The 22,513-nt window shown below is 53.2% G+C and overlaps 1 long non-coding RNA gene across 1 annotated transcript; it reads right to left on the bottom strand.

Annotated features, from left to right (window-relative positions):
• Positions 1-367: 367 nt before the first annotated feature.
• Positions 368-4,203, bottom strand: LOC143674469 (uncharacterized). Its single transcript, XR_013171070.1, has 3 exons — positions 1,571-4,203; positions 1,186-1,437; positions 368-461 (listed from the first exon to the last, which is right to left on the bottom strand). It is a non-coding gene; the product is annotated as an uncharacterized LOC143674469 (long non-coding RNA).
• Positions 4,204-22,513: the final 18,310 nt, after the last annotated feature.

Raw genomic sequence — 22,513 nt, 5'->3', positions numbered from 1 at the left:
CTCATACTTTTAAGTATTGGTTTTCTTTTTTAATGATGAAGCTCTATCATGGCTTTCAATCAGAACACATAATAAAGCTATTTTCATTTTGAAGTAATAAGACGAATATTAAACAGGCGTAATCAGCACATGGTGATTTAATGATACGGATGAGGAATCAAGATGGAAGCCAAGAATTTGGTCTGTGCAACCCGGGACGATTGTGGCATCGTGGAAAACCCAGGGTGCGCTGCTTCTGGAGGGAAGACGAGACTCTGGTCTTCCTGCATTGGTTTGAAGGCAGCAGCAGCCGGTGGGCAGGCAGGTGGGGAGGGGATCCCTTTGTCTCCAAAGACAATGCTGTGGAGTGGACGAGATCAGGGAGCGCGTCGGCTGGAGCAGAGGCGAGGCGAGCTGGAAACGGCTGGAGCAGAGGCGAGGCGAGCTGGAAACGGGGCCCTGGGGTACACCCCATTTATGAGCTGGGAGAAGAAACAGGACGAGAGTGGTCGGGAAGGCTGGGGGAACCAGACCACAGAGTGCCTCAGAATTCCAGAGAAAGGTCAACCATAGCTAATGATGCAGAGGCACTGGGAAAGGGCACGGGATTTGACAAATGGATGTTTGTTGATGGTGCTGGAGAGAGCGGTTTCAGTGGAGGAGTGGGGCTCTTCGTGGGAGTGAGTGAGACTTCCTTGTGGGAGATGGAATTGAGGGAAAGGGGCTGAGTCTTGATCAGGGATGACAATAACTGGTATGCGTACCTCTCTACCACTCCCCGCCCAGGGGAGGCATCACTAGTCATATGGCTGAACCCAGAGGCAGCCGCAGTCTCTCTCCTGGCAGTTGGTCCAGGGAGCCACAACCCACCTATTGGCATTGATCGGTGAAAAGAACCCATTCCCCATCCCAGGGCTTAGACACATATTTGAAAGATGATGGAAAGGAATGCATGGAAGGGAGGATTGAAGGTGCAGCAGAGAGGAGGCCTGGTGCAGTCAGGGCCTCCCAGTGCAGGAGCAGACCGTGCCATTGGTCTTGGATGACTTGTGGGTCTAGAGCCCAAGAAGGAGTGCTGGGGGCTGCCTGGGAGTCTGAGATGGCTGGTGCTAGAATGGGGCTCATCTTTGGGTGAATCCTGTGAAAATGCCTGTGTGTGAATTAAAAAGTTGGGGCAGAGACATTTGGGGGCTCACTGCAGCCCACCATCTAGCTGTCCAGGGATCCTGCTTTTTGGGATACCGGGCATGGAAGGGGTCTGCATGTGGGTTCCAGCCGCATGGCCTGAGAGCAGAACGAGGAGTTGAAGTCCAGGTGTGACTTATTGGAGGACTCGTAGAGATGCTGGGTGTGATTCAGCTTCGTGCTTCCATGGCTCTCTGGTTGCATCAGTGAGAACGTGAGGACTTGGATGTAGAAGGCAAAGGCTCTTCCAGACTCGGAGTGGCCAAAACTTGTCTGGAACAGAGGAAGAGCACACGCACGGGCAGAGCTTGCCTACAGAAAATGACCAGGGTGGGGAGAGGGCGGGACATCGTGCCCAGTCTCGGGGAAATGCTTGAAGAGTTCGGGCCAAGGATTAGACACTTGCTTTTAATGTGCTGAGGAAGGATTTCCTAACACATGCTCCTTGGAATCCTGGTTTGCTTTTATTTATTTGTTTGTTTGTTTGCTTGTGTCTTTCTTTTCTTTTTCTGTAGAGAAGTTGTAAGTTTACAGAAAGATCAAGGAGAAAATACAGTTTCCATATAACCATCCCCACTTTTAACAGTTTGCTTCAATGTGGTATCTTTGTTACTACTTATGAGCGAATTAAAATTGTATGATGAACTATAGTGCATGGTTTATGTTAGGGTTCACTGTTTGCGGTGTTCAGTCCTATGGCTTAAAAAATATTTTTATTCTAGTAACATATATATGGCTTAAAATTCCCCCTTAAAACTGCATTCAAATATATAATTCAACGGTGTTAATTACTTTCACAAGGTTGTGTTACCACCCCACCATCCATTACCAGAACTTTCCATTTCTCCAAACAGAACCTAGTTTCTTGAGGTTGACCCTTGAGAAAAGGTTCTGTGGGTATCGGCACCCCGAGCTCAATGCACACGAGCATAATGAAGGCTCTGAGACGTCCTGCAGCAAAGAAACTTGGGCATGTAACCCAGCATTTTCCCAACTTTATTTGACCACAGAAACTTTTCCAATTTCACAACAGTTATCTTCCTGCAGGACCGGGAGCTGGCCTGGGGCAGAGGGAGCGGCATGCCCTGGGTGGTTCCAGGGGCGGTGTTTGGATCAATGTGGGGACCTCAGAAAGAGGCAGAATTTGGCTCGGTTCAAGAGCTTTGCAACAACTGGAGATCTTTCAACCAGGAAAGAGGCAGTAAAGGAATGCCGTCCCCTGGAGGCTTCAAGCAGAGTGTGGACTTCTCAGGGATGCTGCAGAAGGGAGGTAGGCTCCATACCTGATCCAGGGGGTCACCATGGATTTCAGGGATTCCATGTGTTCTGGGGGAGAGACTGCGTGGCTGACCGCAGGTGTTACTCGCCCCTTGAAGCCTGTACTTAGCTTGTTTCACTGTGTACTTGGCGCTGGAATACTTGGGATGCTTGAAATGAACAGTCTGTGAAGGTAAGATGCGAACACATAAATATCCTCCTTGAGTCTCCAATACACATCCCAAACTTTACATAACAGGAGCAGCAGCTGGAGACGCCCACAACCCTAATTGCTTTTCAGTACCAAGAGAACTGTCCTCTCTGAGTTCTGTATCTCCCATTCATTTAGGTAATTACTGGAAGGAGCCAGCTGTGGCAGACTGGTGGGCAAGCAGGCGTGTTTGTGACACTGCCTCGCGGGTGCTGTCATCAGGATGGGATGCCATGGGGTGCTGGAACCTTTCTGTACTCTTCTTGGGAGAGGACGGCTGGATGGTCACTTAGTTCTGGTCCTGATGATCCCCATGGGCCCAGAGAGGCTGCTGGGCCACCTTACCATCCAGGGACTTAACCAGCACAGTTCTTGGTGGCAGGAAGGATCCAGGACCAGGTATAGGCAAGGGTTTGGGAACTGATGGGAGAAAATGATTCAGTTCAATAGATCCCTCAAGGTGCCTTCTCTCCATCTCGTGCTGCACCCGGGACTCTGAGAGCCATCAGCCACAGTCCCTGCCTCAAAGCTCTCAGCCATGGGCAGGAAAAGGGCTGTGATCCTGGGAAGCTTCAGGGCTGGAGGCAACAGAGGGCGGGGAAACTGACTTTCTCTTTGGGAAAGGGAGTCTGGGAAGACTTCTTGGAATAAGAGATGGTTGGATTGGGCCTTGGAGATGACTATGACCCAAGGAGAGTAGAGTTACCTGCGGCTGGGGTTTTCCCTTCTGCACAACCGGGCGAGGTTACTGTAGACTTCCAGACCCCAAGGTGGGTCTGTCCCCTTGCCTCCTGGTCTCTGGTAAGCATCAGAATTTGTGAGAACCCTCATGAGATTTCTTTAAGATGGTTGGAGCATGAGGCTTTCAGCGGGCAGCCTCCTGGGTTCTCACGGTTGGAACCCAGGCCCCTGGGGACGGTGCCCTCGAGTGGTCAGGTTTGAGCTTTTCTTCACGGGGCACTGGGGAGGACTGTGGCCCTGGCACGCTGCCCACCAGTCCTGTGGGTGGCAAGTGAAACTTTTCTTCCTGCTTCTCTCCCAGCAGCCAGCTCCATTCCTTCAGCCCCAAGTGGCGGCTCCTTGGGCCGGAAACAATGTGCTTTCTCCACGCCTGGGAGTGGAAGTCAGCAGTTTGGCACCGTCTGGCTGGCAGCCTCCACCGGCTTCCTTTGGCACTTTATTGGCAAAGGCGGTGACATTTCTTTCAGTTGGGTGGGTGGAGCTGTTATGCAAACTCCCGCTCTCCTCATTCGCCAGATGAATATTCATGACTCAGGCAATCTGTACCAGCCAGACTTTCCTGAGGGCGGCAGCTTTTCTTCTCTTCCTCTCTCTCTTTTTCTTTCTCCTTCTCTCCTTCCCAGCTCTTTGGAAAGCCGAAGTGCGGCTATATTTAATTGATAAATACAGAGCTATTTAGCTTGCCTTTTGAGATGCAGGCATTGGGGAGGAGGCGCTGGGGGTGGGAACAATGGTTGAGTCATTTGGTCCTTGACCCTGTGCTTTTGGGTCCCAGTGTCCAGTACCTGGGCCTCAGATCCTGAGGCGAGGGTCTCTCTTTGAGCTTGGCATCTTTGTGACCTCACATATGAAGGTGTCCTAGCTCTGCCACTCTATCCCACACTGGTCTCGGAGGTCGACACAGAAACTAATGCTCTGATGCTTTCCTGCTCAATGCACGGTCTGGGCTGCGCCAATGCAGCGTTGCTTCTCCCCCTGTCCTCTCCTGTTTGCCAAGGCCCACCCTGACCCTGCTCCAAGCCCTGGGTCAGAGTCCAGAAGGTACGGGGGCATTTGCTAGCCATCTGCTTTCTAAGCAACCAACCCCTACTTGGGGTTCCTGTCTCTGGGGACACACCTGCTCCCCATACAGAAGCACAAACTACCCGAATCCCTGTCTCTCTTTCTAAAGAGGCACTTGAAACTCTGAAAAAGGGGCCGGAATTCCCAGAATTTGCCTGGAAATTTGGTCTTAGTAAGGGTATGTTCAAGTGAGTATCTCTTGTGTGTGTGTGTGTGTGTGTGTGTATGTAAATATTTACGCACAGTTTAAGTGAGTCTGTATGCCTACATCTATGTTCAAGTGTTTGAGTGCGTGTGTGTATGTGTAAGGGCGTGAATGTGTATGTCGCAGGAAGTCTGGGAATCTTTGCATGTGCGAATGTGCCTCTGCAGTTGGGCTCGTGTGTGTGTGTGTGTGTGTGTGTGTGTGTGTGTGTGTGTGTTTCTCTGTGGGTCTGGGGGTGTTGTGTGTAAGGATGCTTCTGGGGTGGGGGGGGAGGTGAGACTTGTTTGTGTGAGTGTGCATGTACATGTGTGCAAGTGAATTGTACATGTGTAAAAAAGTGTACATGTGCCACTAAGGGTTTGGGAGACAGAAAGAGAGAGTGCACATGTGAGGGTGTGTTCCCCCTGACCCCTCACTCCCTCCCAAATCTCCCAAAACTAGGTGGAGGGGGTGCTTCCCCCTTTGCAAGTGTTATAGATTCTATCCAAGGACGCGAACAGAAGGTTTCCCGGCACAGAGCGTCCTGAAATTACTTTATATTCCCCCCTCCCTGTTTCATCTAATCAAAATAGCAGTGTTAGGCTCACCCATTCTCCCTGCCCACCGCTCAGCCTCGGAGGGGGTAGTGAGGCGGGCTGTCTTGTCTGACCCCCTTTGCGAGCACCTTGCAGTCCTGAGCCAAGGAGCTGTCTTCCAGATCTCCTCCTTCCACGGCCCATGCTTCAGTGGCAAGAGCCAGCTGCCTCCCTGCCTGCCAGCAACTGCCAAGCTCTTCCAGAACCCACATCCAGGCCCGTCCTCATTTACAAATATGCAAATTTGCATCTTTTCTGCTATGCAAATGGAGACATGACAAATAGCTAATTAGGGTCAAAAGAGGCACTCTGAACCAATTAGTTGTAGGGTTGATCCCTTTCTGCAGGGAAGAGACTGGGTCTTCCCCTGCTCTAGGGGAGTGATAGGGAGCCCCCTCCCGAGCTCTGGCTCCCCCAGGCCCACTTGCACTGGCCTATCCTGCTGTCTGCGGTGCTGGATGTTCAAAGGGCACCGAAGCAGGAGGCAGTATGTGAGTCCCAGTCCCACTTCTGACTCTTCTTAGCTGTGAAAGTCTGGACTCACCTCCCTGAGCCTCAGTCTCTTCCTTTGTAAGGTGGAGCAGTGGTAGTGCCTGTTTTGTCTCTTCCCAATGACCCAAGTGGATTAAGAGCTGGGAGAACTCGGATGTGAAGAGCCTTTGAAAAGTCTTCCAATAGGCGCATTGCTTATACTCTTCTGAAGTCCCTTTTGCCCTTGATCTCATTTAATTGTCATTTCAGCCCTCTGAAGTAGAGAGGCAGTGTGACGTAGTGACAGGATGGGAGTAGGTTTCATCCTGTGCACCAGCTCTGGCCAATTATTAGAGGCTGCCTGGAGTGGTGTGTTGTGAAGGATTCTGAGGCTAAGTCTGGATTTACCAAAAGGAACTGTGATTGTATGGTGACGTCTGCTGTGGGCAAGCTCACATGCTGCATGTTTATCGACCATGAAAGAATTGGGAGCAGGAATCTTGGTTTCTAGTCCTGACTCTCACATCTAGTAACTGTCTGTTACCTTGGGTACTTTACTTATCCTTCCTGAGCTCAGCTTTCTAGTATAAATTGAAACCTATGTTATAAAGTTATTGTAAAGATTAAACAAGGGAAGGTTAGACAAAATTCTTTTGTCATTGGGGGTTGCTGTGCCTGTTTAATGGACATATTGTCCCATTTCAGAGGTGAGGAGCCTGAGGTCTGGAGAAGGTAGAGACTTGGTGAAGAAGGAGTCAGCTGCTCTGCCAGGCAGGTCTGCACAGCAGCTGAGGGTGTTCTTCTCTTTGCCACTACGAGATCCTGGCTCCCTCCCATCACCCCCACGCCGATGCCCCGAGCGGGCTGCAGCAAGCCCTGCTGGCCTGACTCCACTTCGGGGTGAGAAATTTGGCTGAGTTGGCACTTGAGAGGATGGGGCAATTGCCATCCTGGAGCCTGGGGCCTGGGCCAGGGCCAATGGGCAAGTGAAGAAATGGTGGGCAGGCCTGAGCATCAGAGAGCCAGCCAGAGCTAGGTGGTAGGCAGGAGAGGACCTGGCTGGGGGACAGCTCACTCAGGGATGCTGAGAGCTTGGGCCTGAGCTCAGAACAGGAGACCAGCAGTGTGTATATCTGCCTGGCTGATGGGATTGTCTGAACATGTTGGCTGGTGTCTCTGAATATGTCTTTGTGCGTGTACATGTGTTTAAGGATATGTCTGGGTGCATGTGTTCTTACAAATTTATGTGTACATGCATATCAGTACAAGAATAGGTATCGCCGTGCGGTGGTGCACACCTGTGTGTCAATGTGTGTCTGTGTGTCAGTGTGGACCTGTGTTGTGTGCCTGCTCATCTCTGTATAAGTGAACTTGTTGCATGTATATGTCGATATCTATGTACATGTCTGTACATTTCTGCCTATATTCATGAACGTCCACTTGCACACATCTTTTAATATCTGTGTCAGTGGGTCTATGCCCCTCTGTTGGCATCGTGCAATTATACTTGTGCATCTGTATCAGTATGTGCATACTTTCCCTTACCTCTGTGCTTCTCGATGTAGTGTATGCATATGTAAATCTGTCCAAGAACGTGTGTTGGTGAATGTCTTTGCAGCTGTGCTCATATGCTGGTGCGCTTCTGGGTGTGTACATCTGTCTGTGAAGGTGTTGGTATTAACTTTGGGATGAAGGCATAACTGTATTAGGGTGAGCAGTGGGGGGACCTCCTACGAGGTTGTTGTAGCTCCAGGTTATCACTCTGAATTTTGCCTTCTGGCTGGGGCTTCCCGGAATCTCATGTTCCTTTGCTGTGCTTGAAAGAAAGCTTTGACCTTGGCTTCCCAGGGTCATGCCAGATCCTGGCTTGGTGCCCCCCGGAGAAGAACTTGTCTGCCTTTTGGGACTCATTTATCCCTCCTTTCTCTCTTTCTTTATCTCTTCTCCTTCTCTAGTCTTCCTTCCCATTCTGTTTTCTTTCTCTCTGCCTTTCCTTCCCTACTTCCCTTCTTCCCTTTCTGCAACTCTCTTGAAAAGACCTCACCTTGGGCTCCTAAGGAGGTGACAGATAAAGCCTTAGAAGTCCCCCTTCAGTCTACCTCACCTCAAGAGCGGTGGACTCAGCTTCTGAGCCACACAGGCTCCAGGGACACTTTAAATTAAAGTCACTGCATCCTCCACTGCATTTCTGTAATCGACTCCCAGCAGTAGCTTGGGGTGAGAATCCATGGCCTTTTCTTCTTCCCTTTAGAGAGGCTGCCTCCCAGCTCTCCTGCAGCACTGGTGAAAGGTGGCCGCGCCACCTGCCAGCATGGACTTTGGACCATCTCTGCTCAGCTCAACTGCTTGTCTCATGTTTTTTTTTTTTTTTTTTTTTTTTACATGGGCAGGCACTGGGAATCGAACCCAGGTCCTCAGGCATGGCAGGCAAGCACTCTTACCTGCTGAGCCACTGTGGCCCACCCCAACTGCTTGTCTCTTTTTTTTTTTTTTTTTTTTTAACTGCTTGTCTCTTAACAGCTCCTCTGCTATCGCTGGACCTTACCTGGGATTTGACTTGGGACGTCTCCTTCTCCTGTCCACCTCCAGAGTCCCACTTTCCCTTGGCTACACCTCTCCACTCGGTCACCCAGCTCATTCCCAGGCAGCCTAGTCTTGGATATGGTTCCTCTCATCTGCTGGCTGTGACTGTCTCTTCTACTCTAATCTGCTGAGGGATCCTTTTGGGCAGGAACTAGATCTGATCCATCCCCAACTCTCCCACAGTTCCCTAGTCCAGGGCCCAGGCTGCAGCAGGCTGGGAACATGAGTGCTGAAGGAGGAGTGAATGAAATGATAATGTCCTAAGATACAAGGTGCCCCTGCTCATCTCTTACAATTGTCAAGTGTCCTCCCACCTCTCCCCTCTGCGGTCCTCTCTTTTCACTGATGATTTTGAATGAAAGAAAAGTAAAAAAGACGGATGACTAAAAGTTGGGAACTATATAAATGAAAATGAAAATGTTTAACACTAATGGGCTGTCATTTGAGCTTGACTACGAAAGGGAAAGCATGTTGAGATGCCAATTTATGGACAGATCCAAATGAGCATGACATTCGCAGCTGGTGAAATGTCTTGACATTGTTCTCCTTTCTTGGGGTCTGTGGCTAGATGTTCTCTTTGTTGGAGTCATAACTGGGCAGGCAGTAAGGCGGAATGTGAAGAACCTGAGCCCCAGGCTTGGCTAAATCTGGGTTGAATCTTACTGGCTGGGTGAAATTTCTGACCCTCAGTTTCTTTATCTGTAAAATAAAGGACCTACCTCAGGGTGGCTGTGAGAAGATGTTGCACAGGGCCAGGAGCAATGCCTGACTTGTACCGTTCCACCTTCAGAAAAGCAACCACAACCAGAACCCAACCACCTCCCTCCACCTCCACCTCCACTGCAGTGGGCTGAGCACCATCATCTCTGGCCCCTCATCTCCCATGGCCTGTTATCTCCACAATAGCCACAAGTATCCTGTGACATTTAAGCCTGATCATGTCACTTCTCAAAACCTCCAGTGGCTTCCATCTCATCTGGAGTAAAAGCCAAGGTCATCCCAGTGACCTTAGGTCCCCGCCTGTCACCATCTCTGCTAGTCTCCCTCACCTCACTTCCCTCCAATCACACTACCCTCCTGGCCAGGCACACTCCTGCCTCAGGACATTTGCATGCTCTGTGTCTTCTGCCTGGAATGTTTTCCCCACGATATCCTTGTGACTCACCCTATCAGGTCTTTACTCAGATACCACCTTTTCTGTGGGAAACACCCAGCTGTTCCTGAATTATGTTTTACCCTTGGCGCTTATTACCATCTGGTACACCATATTTTTTACTTTATTTTCTATGTTGCTTGTCTCTCCCCAAGAGAATATAAGCTCCTTGAGGGCAGGGAGTTTTGTCTTTGTTCCCATCATGTGGGACAAGGCCTGGTATAAAATGGTCACTCAGTGTATTTTGTTGGATGAATGAATGGCTCATCGTTTTGGAGGGGCCCGGAGTGTGGGAATGGCTGTCTACCAACGTGGGCCATCAAAAGATATCGTTCCTCCGCAACTCTGGAGGGGCCAATGACTGCATTCTTCTGGGATGTGGCAGTGCTTCAGTAGCAGGGCAGTGGGGGCTCCTGGGAGGAAACGTGCCCCCTGGTTGGGTGGCCAGCTCAGGGGGAAGCACTCATGTGCTGATACCTGACACAGCCTATGAGCCAATGGAGTGTCCTCATGGGCCGGGCAGGGGTCATGGCTGCCTAACCCCATGGCATTCTCTCTCTTTTATCTCCCTGCACCATGGCTACAAGCACACCTAACGTCAAGGTGGCCCTTCTTGGAGGATCACACCCAGCCAGGCCTCCCCATGGGAGTAAGGGCACCAGAACCTGGAATAAACTCAGACTAAGCTGGATGGTTCAGCCAGATGCTGGAGGGCTGTGGGAGGGTTAGCACCAGAGGGGCATGGGACAGGTGCTCCAGGCTGTGGGGGCAACGTGGCAAAGCCAAGCACACAGGAAAGACTTGGGCTGCTAGGGAATGGCAGGCAGCAGGGCATGGCTGGTGTGTGTCTGCCTTACTTGATGAGAAGCCAGAGTTGTGTCTGATTCATCTTTGCCTGCCCCTTTGGTGCTAAGAAGAGTGCCCGGCCCTCAGTAGGTATCATCAGCATCTGCTGGCAGCCTGTTCAGTTCAGGTCCAGCAATCTAGGAATTGGGGAGTCTAGGCACTGCAGGGCACAGAAGAAATATAGTGGTGCAGGTCAGACCTTTAAACAGGTCTTGGAGAAGGAGGAAAGATGGTTTTACACACCCCTACTTTTAAGGTCATTTCCTTAAAGGTAGGGATGGAGGTTCTCCAGACCAGGGAGACACTTCTAGGCCAGAAGGAGCCCCTCAAATCTGATACACTCCTGGTTCTGTCTGGATTCTAGTAAAAAAGTTTTTAACTTAAAAAAATTGTGCAATGCCATGTACCTCTTTAGCTGTCTGATGAGGCCTATGTGCTCTTCTCAAATCATGTTTTTAAATGCATAAAATAAGACACAAAAAGGAAACTGATATTGAGATATAGTTCTCACCATGTGCCCCAGGTTAAAATGGTCAGTTGTGCTCTTTGAAGAGAAATACCCCATTCTGCAAAGACAGCACAAGCCCTGGCTTCTTCTCTCCATCCTTGGGGTAGGAGGTGGGAGGGAAGGTGTTTGTGCAGATTTATGTAAGGCTCTCCTGGAATGGAGGGAGAAGTCATATCCTGCTATGCCCAAGAGGCAGAGTTTGGAATGCTTGGGGATGCTACCAGGAGGCGGAGGGACAGGCTGCCTGGGAGAAGGTGTGAGCTCCCATCCCTGGAGGTGGGGGGGCTGGAGGCCTGTCTGTCAGGGCTTCTGGGGTTGGGATGAGGGAGGGAGAGGATTTTGATTGATCGAACCCTAGGCTCTGTTGGAAGTAGATGGAGGAGGTACCAGAGCTGTAAGATCTTTCTCCTTCACTAAGCCATGGGTACCCAAAAGCAACCCTGGGAATGACAGAATGGCCACTTTCTGGTGGTTTCTGCTTGCCAGGTCTGTGCAAAGAATTTATACAAGTGCAACCTCAATTTTGCCTCTGACACAGGTCTTCCGACTGTGGACATGCCTTGCTGTTCTGAGTTTGCCTCCCATTGCCATTACTGGGGATGGGGGACTGTTATCCATATCACCCAGCTCCCCCTGTCCCCTCAGCCATCTCGGGAGTCAGTGCTGGACCTAGGATGGGACCTCGGATGGAATCATCTCCTTCCCCTGCAGCTTCAAGGCTCTGGAACAGAGCCTATGACATTCTTCTCGGGTCCAAATCCCCTGTGGAATGGGTAGGGTAACAGAGGGCCAGAGAGGGCAAGGGCTTTGCCCAAGTCGTACAGCCTCTGGGGAGCACGGCTGGTTCTGGAACCCGGCTCCCGGCTTCCACCCAGTGCTGAGCAGAGCCTGCCTGAGTGGGGCGAGGCGGTGGTGGGCAGGCAGCCTTTGGGTCCCCTTTGACAAACACATCATGTTTCCCACCTAAACCACCTCCGCGGGTGGGGAGCTGGAGGCTGGTCTATTAGCTTTCTCCTGCTGTCCCCCGAGGGTGCATTTGTCTGTTTTGCATTTTTTTCCAGGCTGTAGTAAGACAACTCCTGGTCCTGGGGGGAGCGCTGCAAAGAGAAAATGTCAGGGCGACACGCCGCCAAGATAACATTAGTGAAATATCAAGTCCTTTATGATGTCAGGAGGGATTCCTTCCCGCTGCTGAAGCTGCCTAATGACATCATAAAATAGGCTTGCAGCAGCCGCAGTCCCCCTGAGTCATCAATCAGACCTGGGCCAGCCTGTCTGTGGAGGGGTGGGGGGGTGTACAGGAATTTGGGCTCTAAGGAGGCCTCAATGCAGTTGCAGCGTGGTTGCACCGTGGTGAGCTGAGGGGCTGGGGGCACCCGTGGCCCCCAGAAAGGGTCACCTCCCTAGGGTCAGTGCTCCTCCATGGCCTGGGTACCAAGAGGCAGGCATGGCTCCTGGGGGTCCCTGGGTGATGTGAAGGTGGCCTTGAGCAGGCGCTCACACCGCCAGGGGAGCCTGCACCCAGCCTAAAGTGCCTCGGTGGAGAATGGGAGGTGGGGCTCTAAACCTAGCCCCTCTGTTTGCTGAGGGCTGAGCCATCCCTTTAGGGACCCTGAGACTGGGTGGGGGGGGGGGTGGGCACAGTCTCCACCTTCTGGTCCTACAGGACTGAGAGTCAAACCACTGGAGAGAGACGGCAGAGGGCTTTTAACTCCTTTGTGGCTGGCGTGTGCTCCCGCATGCTGCGTGTCTGCTCACGTGTGCCCTTCCACCTCTGCGTCCGTGGGGTGTTCACAGTTTGCCTGCAGCTGCATTTGCCCACCTGTGTCTGCCTATGTGCACACACACGCCTGCACGCCTTGTGTCCACTTGCCTGCGTTTGCGTGTGTCCATGTCTATGTCCGTCCCATGTGCTTGGGTTTATGTGTGTCAAAGTGTCAAAGTGTCTGCAGATGGATAAGGGACTGAAGAGAAAAGGGAGATCCCAGAGCGGTGGGGGCGGGGGCCATAGGGTGGAAGTTTGTCAAGCACTTCCCATCAAAGTGGTGGAGAAGTTTGGATGTCTATTAGAATCACCCGGGGAGAATATTACAGATATCCAGGCTCCAGTCTCTTCTCAGAGCAATGAAATCAGAAACTCTGGAGGCTGGGGCCAACCCTTGGCGTTCTTGAAGAGCCCCCTCCGCCACTACCAGGTGGATCTGAAGGGCAGGCGGGCTGAGCCCCAGGGATGTGCTGAGCCTTGCTTTTCGGAGTGTGGCCTGCGGCCCGGCCTCCTGGGCATCGCTGGGGACCTTCTAAGACACGCTGGTTGTCAGCCCCCAGCCCAGACCTCCTCCATCATCACAGTCTGTATTGCAGCAGGATGCCCAGGTAATTTGTCCCTCTGTAAGAGTTTGAGAAGAACAGTGCTTTTCACGGGGAGCAGGCCGCAGAATCACCCTGCAGGGCTGTGTTCTCGCAAATCTTTCAGGGTGACTGCCGCTGAGGTTCTGACTCAGTAGGTCTGGGGTGGATCCCAAGAATTTGGTTTTCTAATGAGCTCCCAGGTGGTGCTGATGCTGCTGGTCCAGGGAGCACGGTTTGAGAACCACCGGCATAGCTGTAGCTGAGGAGGTGGGCGGGAAGGGAACCCAGGGGTATGTGTGTGTGGTGGGGGTATGAAGGTGGGCTGGGAGGGGAGAGTATGTCTCAGTCGTTCAGGAAGATGATTGTCCCGCTGCCACCACCACCTGCCATTATCTTGGGGCTTTGATTTCTCTGACTCAGGGGCCGGGCCAGGGATGAGGTAGTTAAGACAATAGGAAACATAAGCACGTTTCCTGAGAGTTGCTGGTAACTGTTTCCCTTTCTGACCCCTAGGGATGTCCTGCACCTATTCTGCTAAGATGAAGATCCGGGGCTGGACGCTTTCCTGGTCCTTGACAACTTCAGACCAAAGAACTAGGCTTTCCTAGAACCTGAGCTCATCATAAGTCTCCCATGCTTCAGAGGGAAGGCGTTCTTATCCAGCACACAGTAGGTGCTCAATAATTAGAGCAACCACAGTCTCAGTTTATGATGACCATCCTGCCATTCTCCAAAGTCTGCATGATAAATTAGACGGTTTCCCTACTGACAACTGGAATTATTAAAGTTTGGTTGAGGTGGAGGTGAGGAGGTCCAGGGGGTGGGTGGGGGAGGTGATGACCTGTGTTCCCAAGGCCACCTGCCCTTGAGCTCCCTCCCCCGTGCCTGGCTTCCTGGGTGGGGAGTGAGAGAGGCTGTGGTAGGGTTCATTCTGGGACTCCCAGCTGGGGTACAGAGCTTGGCCTGGCGGAGGTGGTATACCCAGGAGCGGTTGTCTCTCATGTGGCTGCCAGCCCTCTCTGTCTGTCTGCCTGTCTGTCCATCTGGTAGGGAGGCAGGAGGTGGGGTGGTGTTGGCGATGGGGTGGCGGTGGAGGCAGCGGGCAGGCAGGCCGAGGCCCAGCCGCAGCCCCCGTCTTGCCTGGGGCCCAATCTGCAGTATCAGCACCTCTTCTGCCCGCATCTCCGCCTGCGTTGCCGGAGGGCTGGGGGAGGCGATAGCGATCAGCCGGAATACCAGAGGTGTGAGGCAGCCGTGACCTCACCCAGGGTGTGCCCGCTCCCGCAGCCTGCCAGGTCGCCCTCCCCGCCCGCTCCCAGGCCCCCCCAGGCCGGGATAGACAACAAGCTATGGCCGGCCACGGGGGTGGGGGACAGGGAGGGGGGCAGGGGTGTCCTTAGGCGCTGGGTTGGGTCCCAGCCAGGTCTCTGGTTGGGAACTGGGCAACTCTTCTGCAGGCAACCTGCAGGCTGAACGCAGGTGGGCTTTAGGAGGTCCCAGTTCCCCTCTGGCTTCCTAGAGGTTGGGGCATTTGGGGGAGTAGTGGGGGCTGGGGAGAGCAATTTGGATCTGCACTTGAGTGCTGAAATTGACCCAGAAAGAAGAGAATTTCCTACTCTTGAGTGACCACAGGAGCTTGGAGCTTTGACTCAGCCTGGGACAGGAGGTGAAATCGGGGGAAATTAGGCACAGCAGCTCGCCTGGCGGGCAGAGCACCTCCTGCCGGGGTCGGGCTGGATGGAGATCAAAGCCTGAAAAGCCCGGAAGGGACCGTGGGAAGTTTTCAACGAGCCAAACACGTTAAAAATACCTTCTGGAAACTTCAGATTCTGACTGAACCCAGAAATCCACATTGTGGTACGATGGGCTGTACTGTGTGAAACGGTTGGCGACGGGCTGCGGGGCAGGGGCTGGGGTGGACCCCAGGAGCTATGAGGGTTTCTTGGGCAAAGTCATCAGGAGAAAATACTCGAGCGGCCACTGGAGCCGGTGAGCCAAGCAGCAGCGATGGGATTCAGTCCTGAGCCCTCCCACTGTCCCAGCTCTGACCTGCCACCCAGCTGTTCCTACTCCTGCTTGCAAGTGCGCTCCGTCCTTCCCTTACACCGCTCCCCACCCGTGTCTACAACCACACCCACTCCCACTCTCACCCATCACGCTCACACTCACACCCACTGGGAGGCAAGCCTACCTCACCCAGGCTGCAATTAATACATAAGTGCATAATGAATGAATGGACCCTCCCATGAGGTGCTAGCCTCTTCTGGCCCTGCTCTCCAGAGCGCCTCCTGGTGGCCGCCTGTCCTAGCCCCATAGATCCCAGCTCTGCTGTCCAGAGCCCCCTTTTCTTCCATGTGTTCAGGGGGACCCCCGCCGCATCTCAGTGGGTGTCGTTCTCTGAGTTGTTTATTCAGTTCAGCCAATGTTTCCTGGGCTTTCCGTGTGCCGGGCCCTCTGCTGGGTGCTGGGGCAGAGATTTTCAAGGAAATTCTGGGAAAATCTGGGATTTAGCAAGACCCTGAGGCTGGCTTCCTCTCTGCCCTGCAGGCATGCCCTCCCCGGACCCTTCCCCACCTGTTCACACGCCCACACCCACCCTTGCACTTACACTCACACACTTTTCTCTGCCACATGACAGCCACCCTCCTCCTCCTTGTCATTTTCTTCCTCCCCCTCATTTTCTTTCTTCGCAGTGGCTCTGGAGAGATGACATGGGCTGGTTGTATCTCCTGGTTCTGGGGCAGGGTCAGGAGTGTTGTGGAGAGTAGCAGGGCAGTCCCCTGTATCTAGGAAAGGTGCCTTCTCACACCCCCTCCCTTTCCTACGTTTGGGCTGGGCCAGGCTGAGCCCAGGTGGGTGGGTGGGTGTCCCTGCTGGCTTCTAGGAAAGGCTGTTGGCATCTTCACGGCCTGAGACACAATGGGAAGTGGACACGTGAGAGAGAGAGTAAGAGAGAGAGACCAAGTCAGAGAGAGACAGGGAGATAGAAACAAGAAAGTCATGAGACTGAAAAAATATATAGGGATGAAACAGACCCACAAGAGATTTTGACCCTGTCACCATGCACTTGTAAAAAATGATTCTTTTCCTTAGGGGTAGAACTGGGTCTATTGTCAGTGCTTGCTGGGGTGACCCCCAGGTCGCACAGCCCTGGAACAGGAGTCAGAAGGCCTGGGGGTTGCGTCTGCACTCTCTGGCTGGCCCCAGCTCCCTCCCTCCCTCAAGGAGGAGAGGGTGGACATCTGTTGGGTGGTGTTCCTTGAGAGGGTTCCAGCCGCAGACTCTCCCGTCTTCCCTCCACGGGCCCCTCACTTGACACCCTCAGCCCAGGCTTCAGGGAGCTTTGTCAGAGATGGGAAATCAGCTTCGCAGGAAATTTCGCAAATTCCCAGCAGCCTGTGGCCCCACCTTGCGTGGGCGGTCTTCAGCCTTCTCTGAGATGCTGGATCCCAAGTCTCCCTTCTGTGGGTCCCCCCCCCCCCGCCCCAGCGCCATCTGGGAACCTCTGAACCCCCTTTCTCTTGTCCCTGCGAGGTTGCCTGGGGCACGGGTGGGAGCAGGGGCTTGAGATAAGGTGTCGGCTCACCCTTCCCTCCCAGCCAGACTGCCAGGAAGTTCCTGGGCAGATTCGGGTACGGCCCAACCCGCTCTGCAGGCCTCCCTGGGCGCCTCCTCTTTGCCCTCGGCCTGGGGGACCCTCCCCAGCCTCCCCGCTGAGGCTGAGGAGCCCTGCCGAGAGCCAGGAGCAAGCTCCAGAACTCAGCTAGGGCTCACGGCAGGAGCAGCCCCTTTTTGTCCTGTCCCTGCTGCGCGCCAGCCCCAGGACAGAGGGGCCTTGGCAGCCACCAGCTTGGTTATCTGATTTGGGGGTTGATGGGGTTTCTAATGGAAAACAATATGGTAATTTCAGAACGTTCCTGATTAGATGAAAATGATATTGCATCAAAGTTACTTCCTTAATTTATTCAGAAAATAACAAGAGAGAATTCTCTATGAAGATCCTTAATTAAACCAGAGCTTCCACAGCGCAGGCAAAGCAGACACTGAGCTCCAGGTGCGGGAAACAAAGGCTGCCCCTGCACAGAGTCTCCCAGGGGCCGGCCTTGGGTGCGGGGCCTGGGCAGAGCTTTCCCCAAGCAGGCTGCCTGCTCTGCCTGGAGGGAGAGTTGGCAGCAAGACGGCATGCAGTGAGGCCCCTTCCCATCCCCTGCTGCTGCGGGACCCAGCGGGGCAGCCGTCCCAGGCTCATTCCAGTCCCTTCCTCTCTTCTCTAACTTTATCCTGCAGGGTCCTCAGCAAGCTGGGCTGGTGTTGCTGGGATCCCAGGGCACCTTCAAGATCCACAATGACCGGAGCTGGGTGTTATGAAGGTTCGAGGTACGAAAGGGACCTGCCTAGAAGCTTCTCTGAAGCTGCGAGGGGAGACCCGCCTACCACTCATATATGAAGATCCGGGCAGCCGTCAGCACTTCTCAATGCAGACCACAAGTGACTCCCTGTGGGGACAAATATTCCTAAGTCCAGTGGGACCTGCTGTCCCCTGGGTCTGAGACAGAGGGCTGGAGCTTCCCGGGGCAGAGTCATTTCAGAAGAAACATCTCACCAGCACCCCTGCCCCCAGGGGCTGTCTCCTTGGGCCCACAGGCCTGCTGGTCCCACTGCCCCAGCCTCCCCTCCCCACCCCCTCCAAGCACAGCACCCACCCACCCAGCAGTGCCGCTTGAGGGATACTGTTGCCTAATCCTGTGGGGATGTGGGAGGAGCCTGGGCGGGGCTCTTGGGGAGCATTAGGGTTGGGATTCTGATGTGGCAAAGGGGAAGCGAGTTAGAGAACAGGATCCCAAAACTGCAGCCAAGGAGGAACACAAAGTGCAAGAAGGGTGGGGAGCCTGGTGTGTGAGCTCGTAGGGGCTTGTGTAGGCACGCATGCATGTGCAGGGGCAAGTGTGTGTACGCAGGTATATGTGTGCCCGTGTATGAGTGCAAGAATCTGGGCATACACGTTTGTGAGGATGTGTGTGTGTGAAAGAGAGAGGGAATCATTAGATTCAGCAGGGTGGAAGAAAGGAAGTGGGGCTTGGATGGGCTGAGTAAGGTGACAATAATAATAAATGTAATAATAACAGCTATTGCTTATATGATACTATGTGCCAAGCCTGTTCTGAGCCCTTTATATATATTAACTATTATAAACCTTATGGCCAACTTAGGAGGTAGGTCCAGGCACACCGCGGAGATATTGCAGTTTGGTTCCAGACCACGGCAATAAAATGACTCTTGCAATAAAGCAAGTCACATGAATATTTTGGTTCCCCGTTGCATATAAAAGTTATGTTTACTAGTAAACAGTGTTTACTAGTTTAAACAGTGTAAAGCATAAATTGTAATCTAACTGTCTAAAAAAATTGTGTCTAAAAAAAACAATGTACATACCTTAATTAAAATGTGACACAGAGACTCAAAATGAGCACATGCTGTTGGGAAAATGGCACCAATAGATTTGTGTGATGCAGGGTTGCCACAAACTTTTAACTTGCAAAAAAAAAGATGTAATGTGTGTGAAGTGTAATACAGTGAAGTGCAATAAAATGAGGTATGTCTGCACTACTATTGCTTCATTTTGCAGGTGAGGAAACTGGAGCACAGCGAGGTTTGATGACATGTTCAGGCCCAAATCTGAATCACCATGATGAGCTGCCTCTTGGCCTTGGAGGGTATGACCCTGTTCTCTGAGGCAGGCAGGGGGCCTCCTGACCATTGCTTTGATGCTCCCTGACCCACTGCTTTGATGCTCTCTGTCTCTATCTCATGCTCTCTGTTCCCAGCAGGCATGTTTTGGGGGGACACGTGATGCTGATATCACAAAGCCTGGGCAGCAGCAGGTGGTCCCCCTGAGCCAGGGCAGGGAGGGGTCCTAGGTGCTTGGCCTTGGGAAGGGCTGATCGTTCTGGGTAGTTGGTGTATGGGGTGCATGGGGGCAAGCAGAGAGGCGGGGAGCAGGGCTTTTCAGGGTCTGGCAGGCCCGGCTAACTTGTGAGGTCACCATCTGAGAGCATAGGAGGTGGGGGCCCTGGATAGGAGCTTTACTTGGAGGAGGTTGAGCAACCTAGAAGGCTCACTCTACAGCTTGGGTTGGGAGAGAATGGAGACAGGGAGGTATCGAGCAGAGTGATGCAACAACCCAGGCAAAGGGTGCTGAAGCCTGGGCTGGGATAGGGGTGGGGGGAGTGGAGATGAGGGGATGCTACTTAGGAGATAGAAGCCTCCGTATTAGGGGATAGACTGGATGTTGCAGGTGGGTGAGGGGGAAAGAATTTTCGAGAACGGCCCTAGGTTTTTGGCCTGGACACCTGAGTGGGTAGGGAACACGGGAAGAGGAGCAGCTCCCGCTACGCTATGCCTCCCCGCCCCCCCCCCCCCCCACCACCACCACCAGAGGGCAGGGAGCTGTGGCCTGGTGGCTGGTCCTGGCTGTCCTTCAGGGCCCATGAGAAGTGGCCGGGGTATCTTCCTCTGGCCCTGGAGAGATTTGGATTTGCCCCGGATTCTATCCTGGTGGGCATCAGGGACTGGAGAGGCAGGAGATCAGAGGCAGAGCTGCCTGGACAAACCAGGAAATGGATGGGGAGGGGGATTAATTTCCCTCTGACTATTTTTTATGATGTTTAGGCTCTCCCATTCCTAAAAGACAGGAGATTGCATGTCAAATAGAGCTGTACATCATTCATTCTGAAGTCTCAAATGCTAGAGAAACCTTTGCGTGGAAGTTAGAACTCTCATTCTGCACTTAGGTGGGGGGTTCATATTCCAACATTACCTTTCTTCCAGCTGTGTGTTCTTGGGCAAATCACTCCACCTCTCTGAGCCGTAGTTTGCTCATTTGACAATTAGGGATCATTACAGCACCTACCTCATAGGCTGCTTGTGAAAATTAAACTGGGTAAGCCAATACAGGACAACTTAAATTTATGATTATTCAGATCAATGCAGGATGACAAAGACAGTTTTTCTCCTTGCCCACGTCTCATAGAAATACCTTCTCCCCTGTTTCTACCTTATCCACGGTTAGGGAAAAGAGCCATTCTTTTGGGACATGGGGCATCTGTCAGACAAGAAGAGGGACGCCTTTCTGGCCAGGAATGGGCACCAGTGAGCCTTTACATCCGGAAGCCCCTTCCTTGCATTCCCCCTCCCCTTCATGCCACCCGGCTACCTGGTTCCCTCTCCTCTGGCCCCTGTCAGGCCCCTTTGTTTGGGCAATTCCCCAGGCCCTGTCTACCCCCTGCAGTCCTGGGACAAGACCACAAACCTGGACATGAGCTGATGCTCACATGCCCCCTCAACTCCGCCTAGACACAGGTTTCCCCAGATAAGGTGTGGACCTGCTATTTCTCAGGGCTTCCCCTCCTGGCCCAGGTGTGCCCACCTCAGCCCCCTTCTCCTCCCTGTCAGGGCAGCACCTCAGCTCCAAACTGCCCCTGTAGCTACAGGGCCCCTCCTGAAACCGGGTAGAAGGGTCCCCAAGCTTTCTCAGATGTCCCAGAGGGGGGTTCTGGGGGCAGGGCAGAGCCCAGTGCTGCAGATTCTGGAGGGATCTGGCTGGATGCGAAAGGCAGTGGGGGAAGATGGCCGCTCCCCTGAGCCTACCCCAGCTCCGGTTCTGCATCTCTCCACTGCACCTCCTGCGCCGACGGGCTGACCCCTGGGCCGCGCTGGGCGCTTACCCCAACCCCAGCTCAGAGAGTTTGCTGGCAACCACTTAGATGACTTTGGTGTAGTTTCTGTGGTTTAATAAGCTACAAAACGACATTATTTTAAGCCAATCTGGATATAGCACAAAAACTCTCACCCCGTCTGTTCTGTGAAACTCAGATACCCTGACGGGAACACAGCTCACAACCAACTAATACAATATTCTACTGGGCTCGCTGTCAGCGGGCCCCACGCGGGCGCCCGGCTCCCGGGAGACGGCCCCGGGGCCGTGCACACCGCAGGCCCGGGAGGGAGGGAGGGAGGCGGGCGGCCCAAACCCGGCCGAGGAAGCGGAGCGGCCAGGGCGGGAGACTCTCTCCTCCCTGAGCATCCGGGGGCCGTGAATGGCCCCTCTCGGCTCCCCCACCCCCTTCCACGGGGACAAGGAGAGGAGCAAAGAAGAGAGGAGAAATGAGGAGAGGAGAGAGCGAGGAGAGGAGAGGAGAAAAGAGGAGAGGAGAGGAGTGTTTCTGGCCTGCTGACAGCAGCTCTACTCCCACAACTTACATATGTCTGATTCCGAAGCAGGGAAGTGTGTCCAACACACCCAATGCAAAGACAGGTTGTTGAATATTTTTTCTCTCATCACTAAAAAGGATTCCCTGCTGGGTGCAATCAAGATCCATAAACTCGCGGCTCGAGTCGGTGTGAAAGCAGCGCTCCAGCCCAGACTCCCTCGCTGGCGCTAAATGCGGGCTCTGGGCGGAGATGCACAGACATCCGCTAGCAGTCTGGCCTTGCGACCGGCAGTTCCCGGCACATTAGGCAGTGCGCTTATTTTGGGCTACGCTTCGGTGGATTAACTTTCAGTGTAAAGTTTCGGAGCTTGGGCATCGTCCCTGCGGTGCTGCCCCCTCCCCTTTCAGCGGGTACCATGCTTTACAGAGCCAGAGGCAAGGAGAGCTATCTGACACGGGTTCTCAGCAGCCCCTGGGTTCAGCCCTGGGGAAGGGAGACAGGGCAGCAGGGGGTCCATACCCGTGCCTGGGCAGATCTCCTGGGCCCCTTGGCAGCCTGGAGAGCCCAGTTTTCAGACTCAGCCTGCCTCAAGGTAGACCAGATACCCAAGAGACACCAAGCTTGCAGGCTTTGGAGATTGTGCAAAGCTCTCTTGGGGGGCTGGAGCTGGGTCAAAGCCTCCTCCTTTGTTGCTTGCGATGGTGGGTCTGGCATCCATCCTGCTTCCCAACTGGTCTTCTGGCTCCCTCTTCTCTGGGAGACTGGATCCCAGGAGGGAGGCCAGGATCCTGCTGTTTCTGTAAAGACAAGGGTGACTTCTTTTTTCTTCTGAGATGCCTCTTTCCCCATCCCCCGGTAAGGAGACTGACAGCAATCTTGGTTGGGCCATGGGAGGGCCCTTGGGAGCTGCAGAGAGTAGAGAGAGGGGCAAGGGAACTTGTTGAGGAAGAGAAGAAAGAAGATACAGCTTGCCTGCAGACTCCTTCTGAAGCCTCAGGAAAGAAGTCAGAGTTCTAGTGAAAACCTGGGAAGGGGGCCTTCTCTTGTCCCCCATACATTCAATGGCCGTCTGTTGGGAGGTCCCTTTAAATCCAGCGATTTAAAACCATGGTTCCCATGAATTATTAAGAAGCAACTAAAAACTTAGTCTCCACAATGCCCCCTATCTTCCTCTGAC

This window comes from Tamandua tetradactyla, chromosome 2 (assembly GCF_023851605.1).
Source record: "Tamandua tetradactyla isolate mTamTet1 chromosome 2, mTamTet1.pri, whole genome shotgun sequence".
NCBI lineage: Eukaryota > Metazoa > Chordata > Mammalia > Pilosa > Myrmecophagidae > Tamandua > Tamandua tetradactyla.
This window is presented reverse-complemented; position numbering and strand designations above follow the sequence as displayed.